The sequence below is a fragment of the Hermetia illucens genome, chromosome 4, assembly GCF_905115235.1.
Source record: "Hermetia illucens chromosome 4, iHerIll2.2.curated.20191125, whole genome shotgun sequence".
NCBI lineage: Eukaryota > Metazoa > Arthropoda > Insecta > Diptera > Stratiomyidae > Hermetia > Hermetia illucens.
The window spans coordinates 93339399-93363520 of record NC_051852.1 but is presented as its reverse complement, the minus strand read 5'-3'; positions in this window follow the sequence as shown (position 1 = coordinate 93363520).

Sequence of the window (24122 nt, the reverse complement as noted above, 5' to 3'; positions counted from 1 at the left end):
TTTACAAAAAAACGTGGACAATACCAAAATATTTGTCACACATGTATAACCATTTTTTTTGCGATCGCGTGAACGGTGTAGAAGTTTATCTGCCGCAGTATCATTTAGTGGCGAGCCACAACAACATGGCTGGGTCCCAAATATTTCCCATGGAAAAATATATATGCACGAAATCCAACTATTATTAACAAAGTTACAGAATGTGAAACTTTTACATTTTGTGTGAATTTCGTGCATTCTAAAACGTGTATAAGGTCATCGTAACATATCAATTTATCAATACCACAACAAAGTGAGCTCAAGTGAATGGGAGGTCGCGGGGAATCAATCAACGTCTGTAATATGTGCGCATCTCTTGTAGTTTGAAAAAAATATGAATGGATATTATGGGTTTTTAGCCATTTACGGTTGGAAAAATGTGCGTAGAAAGTTTTGCACACAAGATGAACACAAAACGTTTACATCGGAAGTGCCAGCTTCCGGTATTCCGACTTGCTATATAATACCCAAGAAAACTATGTAAGCGCCATGGACACACCAATTCATTAACCACATGGGTCACACGGGCCAACTAGCCACCTCGTGACACTCCGCGCGCCTTTGCCACTGGGTTGGCTCCTCCTGCATACAGTTTTCTTAATTTTAGAATATAATAATAATAATCGTTGGCGCAAGAATCCATATTGGATGAGGGCCTTGAAGGGTGTCAGAGCACTGCATTCACGATCGTAACGGTACACCACAGTACACTGTGGGAGGCAATATGGTCAGCATTGCGCTCGCCCGAGATTATTATCCTAATTTGACTCAGGTACTCATTCGCATCCAGTCACGATAACAAATTCCTCTGCCACCAGCCAGATTGGAACCTTCCGTTACGACAATCTAGCACTCTAGCCAATTGAGTCATCTGGACACATTTTTTTTATTATTTATTTAGTATATAATAAATTTTAGTATATAGTATTTTAGCATATAGTAAAAAAAATTTATACAATAGCATTGCCTGAATTCATAGATTGAACATATTGGCCAACTGTGGTCGCAGCGCCAAATGGGCGCAATGCATATTTGTACCAAATTTGTTACCATGTTCCCTCCATGCCTCGCATGGTTCCCGTGGATAAAAGAAAACAAAGCAACAATAACACTGAACGTCTTCGTTCGAGAAAAAAATTATAACAGGCTAATTAGTTGATGATATGTAAATTTAAAAAAAAAAATATATTTACACTATTTTTGCCCCATGAAAAACAAACAAAATTAAATCGTGTCTTGCCGATTTCATCCGTTCACAATGCCAAAATGTATGCGATTATGTGTTACACCGTGTGCGAGAGCGGTGCAATAAGCACTTGACCTTACCACCTATTGGCACCACTACCGAAAGATAGAGAGAGAGAGAGACTTCATTCAAGACCGTAAAGGTACCCTACTGGATTACAGTACCCTATTGGAGGCAATGTGGTCAACATGGTGCTCGCCCGAGATTATTACCCTGATTTGACTCAGGTACTCATTCACAGCTGAGCTGTCCAGAAATTGGTCAATTACGTCTCTCTGGATTTACGTGAGTACCTGTCTGGTGGACTTAATTCTACGGTCTTCTCAAGATACGAATTGATTTTCTGACCACGATCAGAGCCCCACTGAAACAAGCATAACGGTACCAGTCTATATTGAGTGCATGGCTCAGTTTGTTCATTGTGGTGAATGCAAGGCCTACCTAAATCTCTACCGAACTTTTGAGTACGGCATTCGTGTTGAACCGCAAACCACGTTTGAAGCCCGGAGGTCCCTTGTTTGCTTGAATGTAACCACAATCCCCATAAAGCTCCCACTAGAGGGCCAACCGCCAACAGAATTTCTCTTTAAATATGTGTATTCAGGGGTAAGGCTTCGTGACCAAAGCCACTTCAGATGAGTCCCCGTGCAGACTCAGGCTTGATTGCCACAGCATTCGCCTACTGTATCACGGCCTGCAAACCAAAGGGTATAAAGTGTTTTTAGTTTAGCCAACAGGGTTGCTGTCCTGTCTTCCTCACTGCCACCTTGAGCACCCATAAATTGGTAATGTAGAAGGGGGGACAGGGCGTTCTCCATTGCTATCCCTCTGGATCCTTTGTTGAACTTTTGTCTAAAAGTCAGGTGGCTCTCCGCCATGCGCATCCACGCAAGTTTCATGAGCAGCCTGGTTTCTCGTTTCCATGAAAGGGATGTGAATTTTTTTCTTAGCAGCCATTCCTAAATATTAAGAAGCGCCTCTTTCGTCGGGATGCTTGGAAGCAAGGTCTCCACGTCGAGTAACGGAGGAACGGCTTGATCCGGTGTCGTGAACTCCACATTCCTTAGTTTCCTGATGAAGTCCTCTCTATTCTTGATGGTTTCTCCAACGAGTAGCCCCATAGCTCTTTAAACCTACTCAACAGCCATTTGGCGATATTTTGAGTGGGCGAGTGTGTAACTATTATAGTTCCACGGAATTCGTTGGCATGTTTGTGGCTCTTAGCTAGACGCTTTATTCTTGCCAGTATGACGTTCGCTATCGTAAGTTTGGCTGGTTTCTCAATGATGTAGCGGCATTCCGTCAATACTTTTCCAACCGTTCAATTGAATCCGACAAAAGGGGGACAGGTACCGTCGTAGTTGATTTTTTCCATTATTATTATTTTGTTCGCTCTTAACTAAAATACTGATCGTTCTTTCATTTCCTTTATGATTTTTCCTCACCTTTACACTGTATGCAATTCCTTGAGGGTAGGTTTATTAGACGTCCGAAGGAGATTTGCCACATTATTGTGGGTTGCTTCTTTCAATTGGTTGTTTTCAAATTGGCTTGCGCTGTTGTTGCAGTGAAAAGTTTAAGCCCATGTTCAATAGTTCTTCCTGGTCCTTATTAAAGATTTGCTTGAATTTATTCACTATGAAGTCCAGAAGTATTGTTGGTCTATTTGGATTAACCTTCTCGACTAGCGTGTCTATCAATTATTTTTTCCCCTAAAGTGACCCTCTTCCAATCCTTTTCGCATTGGAAAACCTCCTCGATCTTATTTACCGTGTCAGTAATATTCTTTTTTCTTCCCTCGATCTTTCCAACGAGTTTTAAATGCCTAGCCATCAAAGTCACCCTGTCTAACTGACCATGAAGATATTTGATGAACTTTTTTCAAAAAAACGGTTTAATAATAATAATTTCATGAAAATTTAACTTAGAAGGGGAAAACATCAAGCAACAATAAATTATAGCATATTAAAGATGCGTCCTCTTTAACCTGGCCCCAAACAGGAAGAATAAGGCTAGGAGAATACAGCTTTGAGACCGTTGACAATTTCTCCCATCTAGGGTCGAAAATCACAACCGATAACAGCTACGATGATGAAATTCGCGCTCAGAGTCTATTTCAGCTTACAAAAACTGTTCCGCTCGAAACGTCTCATTATGAGGTCAAAGCTCTTACTGTACAAGACTATGATCTTGCCAGTCCTCATGTATTCCTCGAAAACTTGGGTTCTTACCAAGAAAAATTGCGAACTCTTGGCCGCGTTCGAGAGAAGAATCCTCCGAAGAATTTTTGGCCCCCTACACATGACGAAATCTATGAGTGATACCATGACCGTCAGGTTGTGGATAAAATCCGGCTCAATAGGCTACGGTGGGCGGGTCACTTAATCCGTATGGATGAGGATGATCCCACCCAGAAAGTCTATAAGGGAAAAAGAAGACGAGGCAGATACTGCCTAAGATGGAGCGATGGTGTAGGCCAAAACGCCAGACAGCTTTTGGGGATATCGAATTGGTGGACGTCGGCGCAAAACCGGGATGTCTGGAGTTCCTTATTAAGGCAGGCCTATACCGGATACCGGTTGCTGCGCCGTTGATGATGATGATGATATTAAAGATGAAAAGTCGCAAAATTTAAAGAAATTCTAACATATATTTTGGATTTGGGATTTTTCGATTTTAATTATTATATTATATTGAAATTAAATATTATTCGTTAATAGTTTGGCACATTAATCAAAATTAGTATTATTTTGTTATAAAAACCGTAACATTTACATTACATACCAATTCACGTATTTAATGAATTGAATTAATTCACATACGGGTAATTGCATAATTGCCTATTTAACCGTGATAATTTACACATTGCAAGCGTAACTGCAATTAGTATTAAAATTGGATCATTTGATATGCATTTGACCAGGAATTACTTTGAAATATGGTAATCTATATGCCGTTTGTGAGGAGAATTATAGATGAGCATTCCATCTTAATTCATAAAGAAGGAATATGTTTGGTTATGTAGCTTTCCTATTTAGAAGGGAATCAAAAGATTAATTCGTTGCCTTTCTTGTCCCAGTTGCAGAGAATTGCAGAAAAAAAGAGACTTTTCAACAACGTACTGGTATTTGTCTCCGATTCAATCCTCATCGCGTATTTTTTCCTGACATTTGCTTGACTTTCGTCCATTTGTTGAATCAAGTTCCAGCTTAGTAGTAAATAATCAGAACTAGGTGCCCGTCGCCATTTACTATATCAACGACATACGGAAATTCTATAGATCCGACGGACAGAACATAATTACAATATTATGTTTTTGGGATAACAGAAGAGAGAAAAGTGTGTGGTCGCCTCAAGCTCGCGTGAGACAAGAGTACGGAAAAGGGTGCCTGGGTTACTTCCCAAATGTAAATGTTGAAAATACTATTATTAAGTAATGTCTGGCTTAGGTAAATGTCTCTGTCCGCCGCAGACAACAGACATACAAATGTGTGTGCCTGTGTCAGAAAAATTTCCGCCTTGCCTTTTCCAGACAAACGCCTGTGTCCGACAAACATCTGTGCTTGAATCAGACAAATGTTTTCGTTTGTTTAGATATTAAACGCAGATCAGACAGGCAAATTTCTGCCTCGCCAAATTTCTATTTCAGGCAAAGACATATACACAGTCTTTGTCTGAAATAGAAAACAAATGTCAGACTTGTTTGTAATCTTCTTGTAAGTGAACTTCTTCACATTTGCTAATAATGTTGAACTCCTAGTGTGAAACGAATGAGGTAAACTTTTATCAAAAAGTGTTTTCCAGATCAAATTACTGACCGCCTAATTGGATCCTTCAAAGTGATGCATCCACATTATTTCGATGCCGTCACCCAGCCCTTCCTTTGGCCGCAAGGAATGTTCTTGAGCCTTATCAACGGAATCAATTATGAACAGATCTCGATGTCGCCCGCCTGCCTCGCCGACCAGTATAAACAACTTGTCAAATAGCTTAAGTCTTTATTATCAAAATTTAAGAGGCCTACGCACCAAGCTGTGGTGTATCAAACTTTTTGCCCTGGTTTCCAACACTATCTCATCTGTATTACAGTTGGATGATATAACGTTAAGCTCTGAGTTCCTCGAGGGGTTCAGAGATTACGTAGCTTCAGGTAAGGCAGCTGGTGGAGGTGCTTTGATCGCGGTTAAGTTCCCCGTATGAGCCGAATCTATCTTTCCTTTATCTGCCCTCTATGACTGTACCACCTTACATATTTCCCTCTCAACGCCGGTCCTTTTATTATATTTTGCATATACGTCCCTTGCCTCAGTCCCTCCTATATGTGCGATGAATTTTTCGACAGTCTTTCAGAAGTCCTTACTGTAACTTTCCTCTCTCTTTAACCTTCCTTTGCTCTTCTGGCCTAACATTCCCAGCCAGCCCCAACTTCCAATTTGTTCCTGTCTTCCGTCTCTCCCTTTATTCCCTTTCATGAACACTTGCGCTGCTCTTCAGTTCAACCGCACCACAAATCATCACCTCTAAGCTCAACTTTCCTAAGGGCAAATTTGAGGGTTTGAACTTAGTTCTGGCGTCAATTGACTTGGCTCCCATTCTCTCACCATTAACCTGCGACCAAGCCCTCTTCTTCTCATATTACACTCTGTCTGGCCTTCTTCCTAGTAACGTTCCATCCTCTTGCAAATTCCTGAGCTCCTAGCTATTATGATTCACCACTGAAGTCCATAAAAAACTTGATCTGAAGCAAACTGCGAGGAAAAAGTTTTTATCCACCGGAAGCCGTGCAGACTTTGATCATTGCAGCGCTCTTCGATCTTCAATTAAGTCGCTGATAGTTAAATCTAGGAACAATTATCTGGACAGTGTTGGAGGCCAACTGGCGCGTGGTAACTTGAAGCCTTTCTGGTCTCTCAATCCCCTCTCACCTTCATCAAATTCTCTGTCTCCACTGCTACTTCTCCTCAGCTATCCTGTGATTTATTTTGCAGTTACTCCTCCTCGGTGTATAACTCGTCTCCTTTGTCTTCCTCTCTAACGCCCTTCTGACTACAGCTTCCTCCGAATTTCCAGCAATTCCCCTTCTTACTCCCACTTTGGTGGAGTACCTCACTGACAACCTTGATACCAATGTTAAATTTAGCCCCAATGGTTTTCCCAACCTCTTCCTGGTTTAAACCTCTAAGTTCATTTCCCTTCCTCTCTGCATTATTTTCAATAAGAACCTCGAAGAGTGTCATTTTCCCAAGCCGGTGGAAAGAAGTTCTTATTTTTCCAATACACCAAAGCGGTGACCATACTCTTGCTGAGAATTACCGCCCCATTTCGCTCCTGTCATTCTACTCTAACATCCTCGAGAGGTACGTCTATGTTTGGTTGACCACCCACTTCGGCCACCTTATAGCTAAGGAGCACCACGACTTCGTAAAACGTCGATCCATTGCTACCAATCTTCTGGACTTTGTGGCCAAATGCCTCAATTCTCGGTAGGAAGTCCAAGTCGATCCTGTAGCATTTCCTTTGACTGTTGCTCTTCTAGTCCTTTCCCCCCTCCTTTGGTGAGCCACAAGGATCCATTCTAGGACCTCTTTTATTTCTACTCTTTATTGACGACCTCCCATTTATTCTCACTTGTCTTTTGCTTGTTATATGCCGATGACCTCAAGCTGTCTTCCTCTGTTTCGTCTCCAAAGCGCTTCCCTGCAGCAAATCTGGATACTTTGGTCCATTAGTGCACAATTAATAAGTTGGCTCTTAATGTCAGCAAATGGCACTCGATGTCTTACTCCCTTAAAACCTCTCATCCCTTTCTCCTACTTTCTTGGTGGTTGTTCCCTGTCCTATCTGAACTATATCCTCGACCTGGGCGTAACCTTCGACGATAAACTCCGTTTTGATAGCCACTACTTCGATATCACCAACCGTGCTTCCAGAATGTCAGGTTTGCTACTGCGTTCCTGTATTGATTTCGCCTCGGTCCATAATTCTTTTTAACTCTCTCGTGTAAAGTATCCTTGAGTCTTGTTCCTTGATTTGATCCTCCTTCAGTAATTATGATTGTCTTGGCCTAGAAAAGATACATCGCAAATTCACCCGCTCGCTCTTCTTTAAGATGAACCTCCCCCGTGTTGACTATCCCGCCCGCCTCCGTACCTTTCGTCTCCCTTACCCCCAACAACGTAGAATATGCCTTGATCTTTGCACCCTCTTCAAACTCCCTATGGGCTTAATGGACTGCTCTGCTAACGCATCATACAACACGTATCGCTATTATTTTCGGTATGCCTTTCACGGAGCTCGAAGTCTACTTCCATTCCCCGATCACCAGACTAGGTCGGAGTTATAATGCACTACAGCTTGGTCCCGTGGACTTTACTTTTAAGTATAAACTACTTTCTTTGCTTCTTCCTCCTTCTGAGGACAATATGTAGTCGGAATTTTTTCAGTTTATTGTCGGTTTAATAAATGTATAAATATTGTAAATAAAGTGAATAATGGTATATTACTATATTTTAGAAATTTAACCTGAATCCTTCCTTAAGTTAGAAGTACTACATTTGGAATTCGTGTAGTGCGTAATTCCGGGTTTTATGTGCATTGATTGCACTCTAAATGAACCTCAAAGTTGATATACTAGGCTTACCGAATTCCAATAACAAATCAAACCGTCTGACGCCATCTCTTAATCAGGCCGGCAATTATTGACCCCATCACGTATAACGAATAGTCGAAAATCGAACTCATTAAATGGTATTCGTTGGAAAAACTGACGAACAAAGACCAACCGATTTTCCAATTGGTGGACGCGATCAATATCAGAAGATAATTAGAGGCATTACCTCCAGGAGTCAAATTTCGGGAAGGTTCCTAGTACTACAAGACGGGACCATATTATTCACTCTTAGCAGCGAAGGATGTAGTTCTTTGAAGAAGTAGATTTCAATGAATCCTGACATTTAATTTCCAATGGGTGCGCTTGAATTTTCATCGGAAATTCCCTTTGATCTCTGTATTGTTAATTTATCTTTATTGTCACTCCACTTGACTAGTTAAAAATGAAAAATATACATAAATGGTTTTATTGGATGATTTCCATTTTCATTAATGCGTCGCAAATAAATGTGGATTTACGGTTAAAAGCGTTCTTTGTGTGTATCTGTAGTTTGCACGATCTCTTCCCATCCATGATACCTAGATATGTTTTCCATAATGAATTCTGTAAATGCTTTTATGAAACAATCCAAGCAGATGATGAGAAAATAATGTAAAAAGGATGTCATCTGAGCTTGAACTTTGTTGGCGTTCATAAATATAAGTTCAATTAAAAAACCATTATTTTGATTTAATAGAGGGGCGTTTTAGGAGGGTAGGTGTTTGGATGGAATCAGACGCTCAATGAAACTCAGTTGCACCAGAATAGCACACACTGGACTGGCAAGGATCATGGAACTCAGCGATTGCTCGCGTGATTACACCCATCAACGCGGCACCTAATCGATTTTACTCCGGACTGCTTTCCATCTCTAGTCCGATCTGATCGTTGCATTTTATGACGATAATGACATTGGCATTGCGAACATTTCTTGCAAGCTCACGATTTCTTAATGAGTCACCTCCGAAGTCATCACCGAGGTCTGCTCCAAGTGCAGGAAGCGCATATTTGATGAGCGATGAGGACATTGAACGCCGCGCGTCTTGATGCAGTTGGCTATGCACCACCATCTCACCATGCGCCAATGTGCACGGTGCATGGTCAATGGCATGATTGCATCCTAAATGAACTTAAATGCTGTCTTGTAAGACACAACAGATGCGGCTCGATCTAATGAAAACGTCTTCGCGGCCGCGGAAACCGGTTCGAGGCGTTAATGATCGTAGTATCCATTGGCGATTGGAATCGATCGTTTATTTTCACTTGTTACTTTTCCATGCTCGTTTTTGCTCAAGTAGAGATTTTCCACGATCATTTCGGATAATGCTATCTTATTACCTTTATCACCTCCTCGAACGACTGAAGGGGAGCCTTGTATAGGCTTAGGTGCACCGATACTTGCGCTAGTATTCATACGTTGGCGGCGTAATTACGTTCGCTTTGTTACACCGCAGGATATTACAATAAAATGATGGTCAGTCATAAGATTATTGCCATTGGAGTGATGTTAGCAAGAAAACGAGGAGCAATTATACGGATATAGACGTAAAATGGATATATTCCTCTTCTGAAAAAAGATGGCAAAGAAGTATCTGTTGTGAATTCAAGATAAGATTGAAAGGTAGATAATGTTTGTTACCGCTTTTATGATTAAGTTAAGGCGAAGATGCGAAAACTCAAAGTTATTTGTAAAAGGTCCCTGCTTGAGGTGGTTGGCATCCGTAAATGTTGTTCTTAGTAGCTACAAGTCAGATAAAATCTCTATCAAATAAACATAACTCGTAAAGTATGCGTTGATGACTTGGTGTTCTTAGCGCACTTTGGTCAATCGTTAATAACATGTGCATTTGACAAGGCAAGTTGATAAGTATTTTCACCGAAAAAGATCTATTGTCGTCCCGATGATAAAGCCTTATCCACTCATCTAATTCTGTTTTGATCGGTGGCGGTAATAACAACAGCCTCGTTTGGAATGTAACGAAAATTGTATTCAAATTTAAATGAGTATTTTCGCGGAAATGACTATTAGAATATGTTTAATCTGAAGCGAAACCTCACACCATGACAAATTATCACAAGATAGAATAAACGCATCTCCAATGTCAAGCTGAAAACTCGGGCTGGGAAATTTCAAATTGCAAATTATGGTTAAGACGCAATATGAAAATGTCGTTCTGCATAGCAGAAACTCCCGTCAAACTCGTGTAAAAAAGGAATACAAACTTTGTAATATATATATCTAGGTATCTTAGGAAATCCATTCCCTCCTTGCTTTTAAACAAGTCGGGCAACCGGAAGCTAAACGCTGTCCCATTTGTACTTCGAAATCTTTACTTTAAGACCTAGACATCATTAGTTGGTTGAGTAGTTTTTGAGAAAGGGTTCTTGAAGTAACTGACACTCCTCCCTTTTGCAGTTACAATAATACATATTGAAATTTAGATGAAAAATCGATTTTGAATTTTCTTTAAAGTTTGAACAGTTATATCTTCGAAGTGATCATGACTTTTGCGTTATTTGAAAAAGCAACCATTTATAATTTTAGGTAATTGGTGGTTAAATGATTCACGGAGTAGAAAATTGCGACTTGCTGAGGAAAGTCACTAAAGACACTATCGACGAAAAATGCTATGACTCTGTAGTTATAAAAGATGAGTGAGGCGGGGAGCTGCCTAAATCCAAGGAAGATTGATATTCTTTCGAGGGGTATCCCGAATTACTGATACCAAGGGATAACATGACAACGAGGTTTCACTTCGATAAGAAGTTTGAAACACGTTGGAGTAACAAGGCAAACTGGGAGAGCGTGGCTGCGACATACGGCTTAAACCAGCAACTGATTACTGGTACACTGACGGATCCCTCACAGCAGAGGGAGCGGGTGCCGGTGTCATTGGTCCAAGGAAAATGTACTTCGAGCCAATGGGAAGGTACGCTAGCATATTCCAGGCGGAAATATACGCCATAGACAAATGCGCCTCCTTTAATCTCCAAAGGAACTATAGAGGGCAGAACATAGCTATTCTCACCGATAGCCAACAGCGATCAAGGCACCTAGGTCCAACCAGGTGAACTCTAAGCTGGTATGGGAATGCCTTGAGAGACTGAATACACTCGGCTCGTCCAACAAGGTCTGGATACTTTGCGTTCCAGGCCATGCTGGGTTGGAAGGCAACGAGACAGCGGACGAACTAGCCAATAAGGGAGCAGCGACGCCTTTACACGGGCCAGAACCTTTCTGTGGAATCGGAAACGGTTTCATGGCTATGAATCTAAGAAATGAAGAGGAACGGTTGAGGGAACTATACTGGGCGGGCCTACCAGGGATGGACCACTCCAGGATGCTTATTGGGGATACGAACCCATGCGCACAAATAATTGCTTAAAACTCACCAAAAAGAACCTCCGAATCATAGTGGGAATTCTCACTGGTCATTGTCGGCTGAACTACCACCTAGGGAAGCTAGGGATATCTACGGACACTGCCTGCAGGTTTTGTGAGGAGGAGGACGAAACCACTATAAACGTCCTGGGACAGTGTCTGGCACTTGTGCAAAGTAGGTCGAGGCATCTGGGAGAACACTTAATACCAGATGCAAGGCTAAAAGATCTGGAAGTAGGGAACATACTAAAATTCCTAACGGTTATATGCCTGCTTGAGATAGTATGATCAATAGGTACACTATAACCAGTAAAAGGGGCACAATAGTTCCTCAAGGACGCGGTGCGACTTTCCCTTAACAGAATAATAATAAACAATAAAAGATGGAGCACTAATTCCATGCACTAATTTTCCTCAAACAGTTGGCACTATTCAACATTGAAATTTTTACCATCGTGAACGGGATAACCTGTATATTTTAAATATTCTATATAATTAGATATACTTAAAGGTAGTTTTTCAATACTGCTTTGTTCTTTAAGTGACAAAATATTTGAAATTGTTCCAAGCACTCCCCAATAGAAAACATAATTAATTTTTATCTGAAACAATAAAAAATTTAGCAGGTTGCTATTTGTTTTTAGCTAAACCTATAAATTTTTAAAAACTTTCAAGATTTATAAAAAGAATTAGGCTTGCAAAGAAAGAGCGAAATCCTAGCAAAAGTTAAGGATTCCATCCTTTCCAAAGTATTTTGTTTTCAAAATATGTTGCAATTGTTAGGTGGAACTAGAAGATACCAACACATCCTAGTTGTGCGGAATATTTAAGCAAGAACAGCAAAGTATTTTCAGAGTTATTTGGCACATCAAATTGAAAAACTACTGTGTTGAGAAAAGGTTTTAAAAGTTTTAATAACGAAAAGTCGATAACAGTAAAGGCTTGCAGATATTCAGAGTTAAGATACTGTAACCCTTAAACTTCTGGGTATAAGTATATGCCTGTCCAATAATTATTTGCCTATCTGTTGTATAAAACAGTAATTCATAACGAATTGAAATTGGAAAGATTGTGAGAAATGCGGCATTCTCCCTTTAGTAGCGACACGGTCCCTTCAAAGGCTATCACTTCGAATTTAGTTTTGCAATGTTCAGTTAACTCAACCTAAAATCGTAAAGAAGATAATCCAGCGTTCGAATTTCCCAAGACCATGTACCACGTGCGCTAACTAACACAAAAAACCTTGAAAGTAAGGGTTCTCTACAATAGGAGCGAAAGAAGAAAAAAAGTGACGAAACGGAGATAGAAGTGATACCAACCATCTGAAGAAGGAATGAAGATTGTATATCTAAAATGAGGAGTATACATCTGTTTCTCAAAACTCATTTCCCGGGATCCTACTTCATGGCAGAACTTTGCCTGACACCTCAACAACAGACAAAAGAGGAAGCAAAGAAAATTTGAAACTTGGAAAAGAGATATGCTCGGAAGATAGAGTAAGATTGAGCAGTACGAACGTTTCAACCATTGAAACTAAACGGAGCAGATGAAAATTTCCCACCGCTAGGAGACTCGCGAAAATAGTCTTTATTCCAAAAGCGGCGGAATGAATTTTTCAGTTTTTTTTAAAACTAATGTTATAATGCGCCATTCCTTATATCTAACATGTCAACATGCTTACCGGTGAGGACAGTCAATCTGCAATCAAGTTGACGGATGTAAAACGAGATAGCATAGAAATCTAAGAAATTCCACTATGTGCACTTTTAGACATCGAAAGACCGTTCGGCAATATATTGTAGAAAGAAGTACGAAATGTTCTGGTCTGCAAGGGTGTAGGAAATACCCTGGCCTTCTGGATGGCCAGGATACAAGAGAGTCACAAATGGAATTGCCGATAGGTATAAACTATATTGGAATGAACACTCTACAAGGTTGTTGACAGGTAGGGGTATTATCACCGCTAACATGGAGCGTGGTAGTTGAAGAAATCTTAGGAGAACTAACAAATCTTGGAATACAGGTCCAGGGTTATGTTGACGACATTGTTTTAATCTGTAGGTGCAAATATGGAGAAACCCTATGTGACAGAATACAAACTGAATCACGAATCAGTAGTAACTGGTTCAGAAAAGCCGAGATGCGCATCAATCCTACCAGGCCCAATATAATACCATTCGCTAAGAGGTGCGAGATTGGACACCTGAGAATCATTAGCTTGCAGGACATGGAGGCGAAACGAGTAACAAAGGTAAAATATTTGGGAATCACACTCGACTCTGAAATACACATGTCGAAAATATGAGCCAACGAGCTATAGTGGCTCTGGTGCCTTGCAGGTCCATTGAAAGCGAGAAATATAGCAGCATTTCGGAAGTTTTACACCGTATATACATTACAATAGTAAGACCAATAACCTATAGAATAGTAATCTAGGCTGGCATAATTGAACCCAGCACAATAGCCAGGGTGTTACATATACTTCAAAGACTGGCTTGCGTGTGCATCAGTGAGGAAATGAGGACACATTTAGCGGGATCCCTAAAGATCTTTCTGAAACTGATTCGTCTCTACCAGCAGATGTCCGGAAGGACCAGGAAGGGGAGGAACTGTCTAAATCGAAGGAAGTTTGATATTCCTTCTAAGCGATATCTGAAACTGCTGATACCAAGGGATAATATGACAATGGGGTTTCATTTAGATAAGAAGTTTGAAACACTTTGGATTAACAGGGCAAACTGGCAGAGCGTCGGAGTGAGTTACGGCTCAAACCTTCGATTAGATTGCGTGCGACCTAAGCGAGTATCTTGGAGTGCCATAGGTGCGACTTATCAGAAACTAAAAGAGCATTCTTTCAAGGAAATAAGCACAAACCTAAATTGCTAATCCAATGAAGCAAAAAAAATCGCTTAAAACGCTCAGCTAAGAGAAGGACGTTGTGATGGGATGGCTCAGTGGCTGTCTGTCTCCGTAAGTCACATATTCTAATCTTCTGTTATAAACCTCCACGAGATGGAGTTAAGATCCACCTCTCGAAGCCGCTGCCTTGAGCTCTAATGTCCTCATGGATATTTGTGTTTGGCTTTGTGTTTTTCTCATGTCTATCATTAGCACTAACATAATTTCATTCAAAATAACATGGATCAATAATAGCAATGCTCATATGGATGCTTCTTGTTAGGGTTTCATACAAAACAAAACCTTATTAAAATCGGAGTCTGTGTCTGTAGGTCACATGCTTTTTTTCTCAGAAACGATTACACCGATTGACCCCAAACTTGGTGGGATGGTGGGAGCTGTTCTGAACGCCACTGCTCGCATTGTTCTATCTTGAATTTGCGGGGGGTTTCCATACCAGCGAAAGAGGGGTATAACATTTTCGTTATGCCCCGCTGAATGATACTTTTAAAAGCTGATCTCACTTGCAACATTTAATGGGTATAGGAGGGGGCGTTGGCTGAAAAGTGGTTTTTTCTTTCACTGAACCTGCCCAACCCAAAAATCTGAAAAACAAACTACGGAGTTGCCACTATATGCTCACTTATCTTATGTCAACTATAAAACTGTCCTGCTACCCCATTCAATGATTTGAATCAACCTCAGTTGCAATTTGCGTTAACGGCTCTCATATATTTCCGGAACCAGCTGCTGGCTGCAATGTGCCGATGATCTACACTCTTCTTCCCTTTGCACAGTGGGCAATTTGGGTCCGTTCTACAGTATTTGTTGATGTGGCCCTCCGCGCCGCATTGAGCTGCCAGCGGTCCTGGAATACGCCTTCGCGATGTGACCGAAAATAAGGCATCTAAAGTACTGCTACAGTGCCACCTGCACCCGCTGTCAATTGTTTGGGTCCCGTTACCACTGGAAGGCTGGTTATGGCTCTTGTAATCTAATTAAACCATCCAATGTTTCGAGAACCGTAACAGCCCCTATCTGGGACCGTCTAATTTGGCTAACATTATCTCCAAAACTGGTGATGTCTTCGCTTTCCTAAGAATATCAGGGCATGACCCTTTGCTGGAGATGATAGTAGCCTCCGGACGTATTCTCTTCCTATTTCTTCTTTTTCGAGGCGCCACCTTTCTCCAGGATTCTACATCCCCTTGAAGGCTGTACACCATCTTTCCGCAACTGCAGCTAATTTCGTAAGCAATTTCCGCGGTCCTCGTTATCTGCACCAGGAGTTCAGTACTTCTTTTTTCTTAGAGTCTTGGCGTCCCGTTGATTCGTTCAATCGTCCGCGGAACCTTTTCACTGGTTTTCCTTCCAACGAGTTTGGGGTGGGCATCACTTGTATTCAGTGGCTCATTTCATAGCCGGTTGCTTTCCTTCCTCTCTCATCCTCAGCCTTGCCGTGTGCCATTTCATTTTATTTTTATTTTATTTTTATTACCCAGTGCGATATCCCCCTACGTCCCTCGGGTAGTTAAGGTTCATAGTTTCCGTATCTCATTACATTCTCTTCCTTAGGAGTAGCATTTTCATTCGCAAGTGCTTGTGCCAGTAAAGATGGGAAACTGCAAAGGATGAAGCTTCTTCTGAACGGGTCTGTCCTTCGAGAAATACATAAGGACAGGCAAGATCACTGTCTTTTACAGTAAGAGCTTCGAGCCTGGTGAGGAGTTTCGAGCGAAAAAGCTTTTATAAGCTGAAATAGGCTCTGTTCGTCAAAGCTGTTATCGGTTGTGATTTTCGACTCTAGATAGCAGACATTCTCAACCGTCTCAAAGTTTTAGTCTTCTATCTTTATTGTTTTCGATTTCGATGCCGTTGATTCTTTGGTTGTTGGCACTGACAGTACTACCATGCATTTCGTCTTGCCTTCATTAGTGGAACCCAAGATCTCGCGCCGCCTGCTCCACCTGGTTGAAGGTAGACTGCACATCTCGGGCTGTTCTTCCCATAATGTCCATATCGTCAGCGTAAGCCAGTAGTTGGGTGGACTTGAAGAGGATGGTGCCTCGCGAATCACTTTTCCCAGGTCCAGGTTGAAGTGGTGTCTGACATCGTTGTTGATGTTCAATGGCATCGAGAGTGATCTTGCTGCTTTTATCGGACCTCACACACAATTTCGTCGGGATATCGAATTCTCTCATGGCCGTGTATAGTTGTATCCTGGCTCTGCTATCATAGGCGTCCTTAAAGACGATGAAAAGATGGTGCAACTCATGCCCATATTTCAGCAGTTTTTGTATTGGTTGTTGCACAGAGAAACCAAACTCCGCGCCCAGTCCCTGTTCTATAGGGTGTTGATTTTGAAAATGGGGAGTGGAAACCAAGCTCTCTCTGTCGATCAAGCTTTCGAGATATTCTTTTATGCATTGCAGTATTATTTCAGCTGTTATCTTTATGATAGCAGGGAGCACATAGGTACTCCTCCAATTGCCACATTCAGAATGGGTACCCTTCTTTGGAATCTTAACAACAAACTCTTTCTTCCATTCTCTGATGACCGAAATGATTTCTCTTGTACTTGGAGGAGTAGTTGTATCCGCATGTTAGGTGACTAACCATTTCATCCGCAAGAGGAAAAATCTCCATATACGGTTAAAAACCGCGGTAAAGTGTTCTTTCCATCTCTCTAGTTACTCATTATCGTGGATTAGAATTAATACAATTAATACATTAATACATTTAAGTCAAACCAGGTGAACAATACACAAATAAGGGGGTGTCTTAATAAATCAGGTGTCCTGGATTCCAGGCCATATTGGACGGTTAGTGAGTGGATGAGTTAACAAGGAAAGGAGCGCGAACGCCGCTATATAGGCGAAAAGCCTCTTGTGGAATCGAAAAGGACTTCATGGCTATATCGCTAAAGAAGAGGAAGGGTTGAAGAAACTGTACTGGGTGAACTTACCTGGAAGGGGGCAGTCCTGGAGGATACGAACCCAACCACCCGGAGGAATGGGGACCCTGGCTACCACAAACACTTTTCGACGGGACATTTTAGTAGAACTCCACTTAGTTGCTGGAAGCGGACTTTGACCATCTCCACGTCCAACTTCAACACACTCTATTGTGGAAAATTTTGATCCTGTTGAGCAGAACAACTTTCTGCATGCTCTGGTTTATGATTTTCCGCAGAATAGTTTTCGTATTCATGTAATCTACCTAGAACTTACCTTTATTCTCGCTTTTCTACTTGTGGAAGTTATCAGAGCTAATCGCTCCATCAATTCAAACGATTGCATAACGATTCTACATGTAATCTAAGTTTTAGGATAGTAATCCATCTACAACCCTTACTTTTCCTAGATGTCATATTAAGTATCTCATTTGTCAGTAAAATTTATCTGATAAAAACTCAGATTCGAACGAAAAAACGACCACTGACTGCAATCTTAAGGGCTCGTATAAATACGAAAATCGGATTATGATATTCATCATGGAATGAACTTGCAGGAAACTATGCAGGTAAGAAGGAACCCACCCTTTTCTCTCGAAAGTATTTAATCCTGAGTAACAGCTCATGAAGGGTCAGATAAATTTCTCTGTTCGTTTGAAATGACAACAAGTGAAGTGAACCGATTAATTCTTATATCAAATCGTTGAATAGGAGGCCCTCCAAGTTGCTGGCTGCTTTGGAATTCCTCGTCACTGTAGATTGTGAGATCAGATCTTAGTAAATCTAGGGAAGTGGCGCCTGAAATTGAAAGCAAGGGAAAGTCAATTTCCTGCAAAGTTAAGATAGATTCTTTGCAGCAAAAGTGTTATTTTGAGAGTCTTTTGATTTATCAATAAATCCTAATGAATTACAATAGATTTACGTACACACATATAATGTTCAAAAGTATAATGGTCACGAAAATAAATGCGTAAGTTTGGAATAAATTATTTTATACATACTTGATATAGTATTCACGGGTTTCACTATTGGAAATTTTTACGCATGATCAAAGTAATGTCGGTTCATTGAATCTGATATAGTTCAGATCACTTCATATCCCTCTTCGTAAAATTCGAAACATTTTTAAGGATTATTAAGGTACATATATAATCATCACAAACCGATCAATTTATTTTGACAAAGTGTCACAACTGACACAGCACACAATTCAAAAGGCCCCATGGCGAGAGATGGTTCCCCGAAATGTGTCATTTTGTGTGTCATAATCCTTCATAGAGTCACCGCATTAATGCCACTTTATATACACATACATTTCGACCTCAATCCAATGCATACTTCGCCGTTCCTCGTTGTGGCATTATTTTGAAATACGAGAAGGACAGCGTCCATTATCAGACACCTTCATCTTTCAGAATCTCTCAACTTTGTACTCACAGTTCGTACATGAATGAAGAAAAAATATTCTTAAATTACCAGCTTAAACTTAAGACGATGCGATAAGCCATCTTGAAAACTGAGAGCTGAAAAGAGGAATCTTCTTATCCACGTACGTTCTTCTCTCGTCTTAGTAGAATACAAGCGAAAATGATTTCCTCAAAAAACCCGGCCCCAGCTGGCCTTCTTCCCTGCCTTGCTAGAATGGCAAGCCTCCGATCCCGAGGCTGCGACACCCCTCTTTAGACACACAGACGATTGCAGGCTCAACTGATGAGAAATATCGTTAAGTGTCCTGGAAAACTCATTGAAAACAGTAAAATAGAGCACTTCATATCAACTTCAACCATCAAGGACATTTGTGCTGGAAGCTTTTGTATAGTGGAAAATTTGCAGAAAACCATAGATTATGAACGGGAGATAATCAGTGACACAAAAGTGAAAACTCAGGCCACTAAAGTCCTCGTCCTTTCTGTTCTATTCGCTTCCCTTGGACCGGGAAGATTTCATTTTTTTGAGAGAGAGAGCGTACAAAATGTAGCCATAGTTGTAACATGATGTATAGGATAAGTTGCTGAGATCAGAAACCATGCGAACGAGATAGAATACTCTTTATTCGTACACAATGAAGTACATTAAGAATTTAAAGAAGTTTTGATTACAAGGAGACGATAAGAGCTTATTCAATGACGATAAAAGGATGATTTTATGCAACGCCGATGAATGCTTTCATTTTTCTCATTCATCGTTGCGGCGAATAATAATTCTCATTTGCCTCACGACGGCTATTGACTTTCCCCTGTGGTTCACCTTTGTGTAAGAGCAAAGGAAGTTTTTGGTAGAGTTGATGATGGTTTGCGAGAATAAATATTTACGAAACTATGATACGCTTGTTGTTTTTTCCTGGGTAAATAAATGTATCAAGTAATAGGTCACTAAGGCGTGAGACCTGTTTTCATTTACTCGATGTATAAAAAGCTCACTGAAAAACCACTTTGAACTAAGATAAAAGGATAGAATGAATTTTGGGTAGGGCATCGAATACTTGAAATGAATGTAGAAATTTCCGACGGCAAAAAAGTATTTTGTATGTACATATATATAGTCGCCCCCGATCCCCTATCACTTGTTCGTTTTAACATACATATTCATGTATAAATAGTGTAAAGATGAGTATGTAATTTTTTATAGATATGATAAAAATGGCGGATGACAAATGTACTCAATCTTGTTCCCAGCGAAGAAACAAGTATCAAAAACAATGATTGCCCCGAACTTAGCCCAACAACACACCAAAAACTACAAAGACAAATTATTAAAAGAATATTTCCCATGATTAAAATTTAATTTTAATTTGACTATTAAAGAAAACGATGGTCCCAGCCAATCGCATCTAAGTTTAGGGATTCCCGAAAAGGAGAGTCCTTTCTTCGCCGGTAATAAACAACTGTGAACAGGATGAGAATTTGGGAGCATTCGACAGCAGACAAGGGGTGTAACCCCCAACTAGAAGCTAGCCTTTAATAATTGAGGACCAAGCGGTTCAACAAACTCATTTTATCAGATACTTTTAATACAGAAAGATAAGACTCTCCTTAAGGAGCGCCCTTTGTTCTTGTTCAAACCAAAGGGCAACTCAATGAAAACGGATTAATTATGAACAAGCCAGTTAAGTTCATAAAAATCACCCTCGCAAGGGACACGACATTTCTGCAGATGGGGTTTAGACCGCTTACCATGGTTCCCAACGGTCGGCTAAAACCTATGTTCCTGCCTCTACTACTGGTCAGCAGAAATTGGTTCAATTAAAACTGCTCATGGAATATTTATAATTATAACCATCAATTTCGCGTTTCTAGTCACATGTGATAATGAGCCACTAGCCAGGCAGATTTTTACCTTTCAGAAACAACTCCCCAAATGATATTATTCAGGACCATACCAGCACAATCAACGCCTTTTTAAGTAATGTCGACTACGAATTTTAGGACATCGTTATCAGAAACCAGCAAACCTACTCCGCATCAATGACTGTACAGTCCCATAGTATTTGCATACACCTTCATAAAAATAAATTCTTCTCCTAGTAGAATGTTAACATCTTTTGCGTTTATGAATTTTGAGCTAAAAATGGACCAAATGCAGAATTCCACGACTTTTATTTTTACACTGACGTTCCTTTATAAGTCTTCTTCCAGTGATTTTTCATTCCTTTGAAAGTATTTTCAATTTTTTTGAGATATGGAAGAACACTTTTTAGTATCGTTTTTAAGGTTTATAAAAAAAAAAACAAAAATTTAAAAAAAAACTGGTTCACTGTCTTGGTAGATATTGGCATCAAATTTGGTGCAAATGTTGGAACTGCGAAGACCCACGCATGCAATAAATTGCATTATTCCATCTCGAACTTACACGCAGAAGAGAGGTGTATATTTTCTTATATAGTGGCACCTGGTATCAAATAAAAGGTCTCGACAATTATTTTCGAGACAGTTCACAACGACAATGGTTGTGAAAGCGGCAGTGCGATTGTTAGAAAAAGTCAATTATTTGAAACACTCATTCTTAGAAACTAGCAAACCACAAAATTCGAAGAAAATTATGGTGGTTATGTAGGCGACACCCAGTCCCCAAACTACTCTCTCCCACGATCTCTGCTCAAATAAAGTTAATAGTGGTATAACATTCAATTTGATAAATTTACTGCAACTGGTAAATTGCAACTTCAAATTGGGTGCCACACAAACTGAAGCCAAAATATATAGAAAGGCGGTTATGCACCCCGAATGGTATAAAAGAAAGCCCTAATTCGATGCAAAGAATTATTACAGACAGCGAAAAATGGAAACAATATGATAACCCGAAGCGTAAGGGATCGTATGTGAAGGCCAACCAACCAAGGACATCGACAGCAAAGCCACGGCTCAAAGGTAATGCTCCGTATTTTGTGGTCATGTGTGAAAATCAGGTGAAATCATCGTACTTACAAGAACTAACTCATTTGAAGCGAACGTTGACAGAAAAACGGCCGGAATATGCGACCAGGCAGGAGTTTGTAATTTTTCATCATGACAATGCTCGGCTGGATAATAGTAGCTGGAAAATGTTACCTCACCCGGCCTATTTACCAGACTTGGCGCCAACTGACTACCGTTTATTTCGTCCGATGCAAAACGCACTCAGTGAAGCATGGTTTACTTCTGCGTAAGATATCAAAAATTTAAACTTTCTTGGCCTGAACGGATGAATCCTTTTTCTGACACGGAATTGATTTGCTGCCAGAAAAGTGGGGAAAAATGACCGGAAACAATGAATAATATTTTTTATATAATGAAAATTCATTGATTAATTAAAATAGAGTACTATTTTGATCCAAAAAAGTTTGGCTTTCAGTGCATATACCCGATAGTAGGTCTAAATTTCCCGTTTCAGCGGTGTACGAAATCACTGCAACATGGGGACTCAGACTGTCATTCCAAACAGAAGTGTAATATTTTAGACAGACAATGCACTCAACTGAAATAAAGCTCGTACGGAAATCCTGAAGATCCAAGATCTTTTTCAGCGGAAGGTGATATTTTACCTCGTTATTAGGGCATCACGACTACGCACTGCTCTCTTACTGAGTGATAGCTGTTTGGCAAATGGTTTTACATCTGGAAATAGACCTCCTCCACTATTCTATACCACTTGCTTCAAATACGTCCCGCATGTTGGCCACACTGAACAATAACTACGGTCAGTTTTGAAATTGGCGGGCCAAAGCTCTCCACTACTACGAGGAAGTGCGATCACAAGCGATCAGGAAGAAATGATGCGATCGATGTGATTTCTCCTACGTTGTCGGTTAGTTGGAACCCATCTCATCTTATGGCAGGCTCCAGCGCTCGAACAATATGCCATCAATAATGAAATGGTGGAAGTTACTGGAATTCACAAACATCTTGTCGTCATCGTTACCATCACCAGGATTGTCTTTTCTCATCCCATGTTCAAGAAAGCTTTTGCCAAAGGCAACGTTGCCATTCGCGCAACCCAAAGTGATCGCAATTTAACCTTCAGGATACCCCTCTGAGATTATGTTAAGTTACGAGACCTCCTTCCCGCTTGCTTCGGAATTACAATGGTGAAATACAATGTACAATTGAAATGTTCCTCATTCTGAGCTTAACTGATAGCAGGTATCCTGTCAGAAATCAGTGAGCTAGTAATGGAGTCCCGCCTTCCGGTGTCCCGGTGTTTATAGCATTAATCCGACACTTTCGTTGTACAAGTCATAAATTACAATGTCTGCAGATTGAGTGAAAACCGTAAGGACCTTGTTTAATATCAGCTTAAAATTGTCAGAAAAAAGGAAAACACCGAATTACAGCCCGTTATTTCGGTACTTCCACCACATATACTCCAATCGCATCAAAAAAGAAGTTCTTGGAAAACAATTTTGAAGTTCATGAATCAAAAAAGAAGAAAACAGCTTTCAAACTAATCGTATTATTCGGTCCTGCCTCTAATCTGCCATCTATAAAGCAAATATAGGACCTGTGTTATGCTATGAGTCAAAATTTTAAGCTTATAAAAAATTCACAAACGCCTTTGAAAAGAAGAATTTCTTTTGTTTTTTTTCCAAAACTGACCCCACCGTTCACGTGCCCTAAAAGTGTGGGATTATTACCCACTAAAACCACTTCTCGCCAAGCTACGACTGAGATTTCCAATTCCAGGAGCTTTCTTCACAGACTGGAGTTTCGCTTTTAATATTGGTTTCCTTTAATTTTATTTTTGATTTCTTGGTGCAGCCTACAATGTGGCCAATAACGGTTTATAGTTTTATTTCTGCTTCCTCAGAAGTTTTACCCGTGACAAGGACGGCAGGGTCATCCGCAAATGTTGCTGTTTTGGTTTTATCAGAGCAACGTATATCAGTGGTGTACAAAAGCCACAATGTTGGGCACAAGACCCGGCCCAGAGTACTTTCCTACGTATTTCACTCTCAATGCCTGGGCGAGGAAAATGACTGACCATACCCGCTTTTATGTATGCCATACATGACGTGATCCTGTACACCTGTTGGATTGTAGAATGGCTTTCCTGAAAACCGAATTGGCGAGGCGGTATTAGCTTTCGATCCACAATTATTAGTCTTAAGGAGAAGCCTTTAAAATAGCTTGGCTCTTGTAGGAAATAGCCACATTGGTCAATACGATTCGACTTCACTTGGCTCCTTCCCTGGTTAGTTTGGGCCCCATTATAACTTCGGCCATTTTCCATTGTCGAGGGATGTATTTTAATCTAAAAGCTGCAGTGAATATTTGTATAGCTTGCTTAGACCCTTTTCTGGCAATTCTTGCAGTATTCTCCCTGTAATAAGTTCATAGCCAGGAGCTTTATTAGGAGGAACATTTGTTTTGATTTCTGTCCTCAGCTCATTTAGTTTTACATGGCGTATTGGTAACCCCAGTCAGAAAAGTGGACCATTAAACCAAATAAACCCAAACGCGGTACTTCTTCTCATATCAGT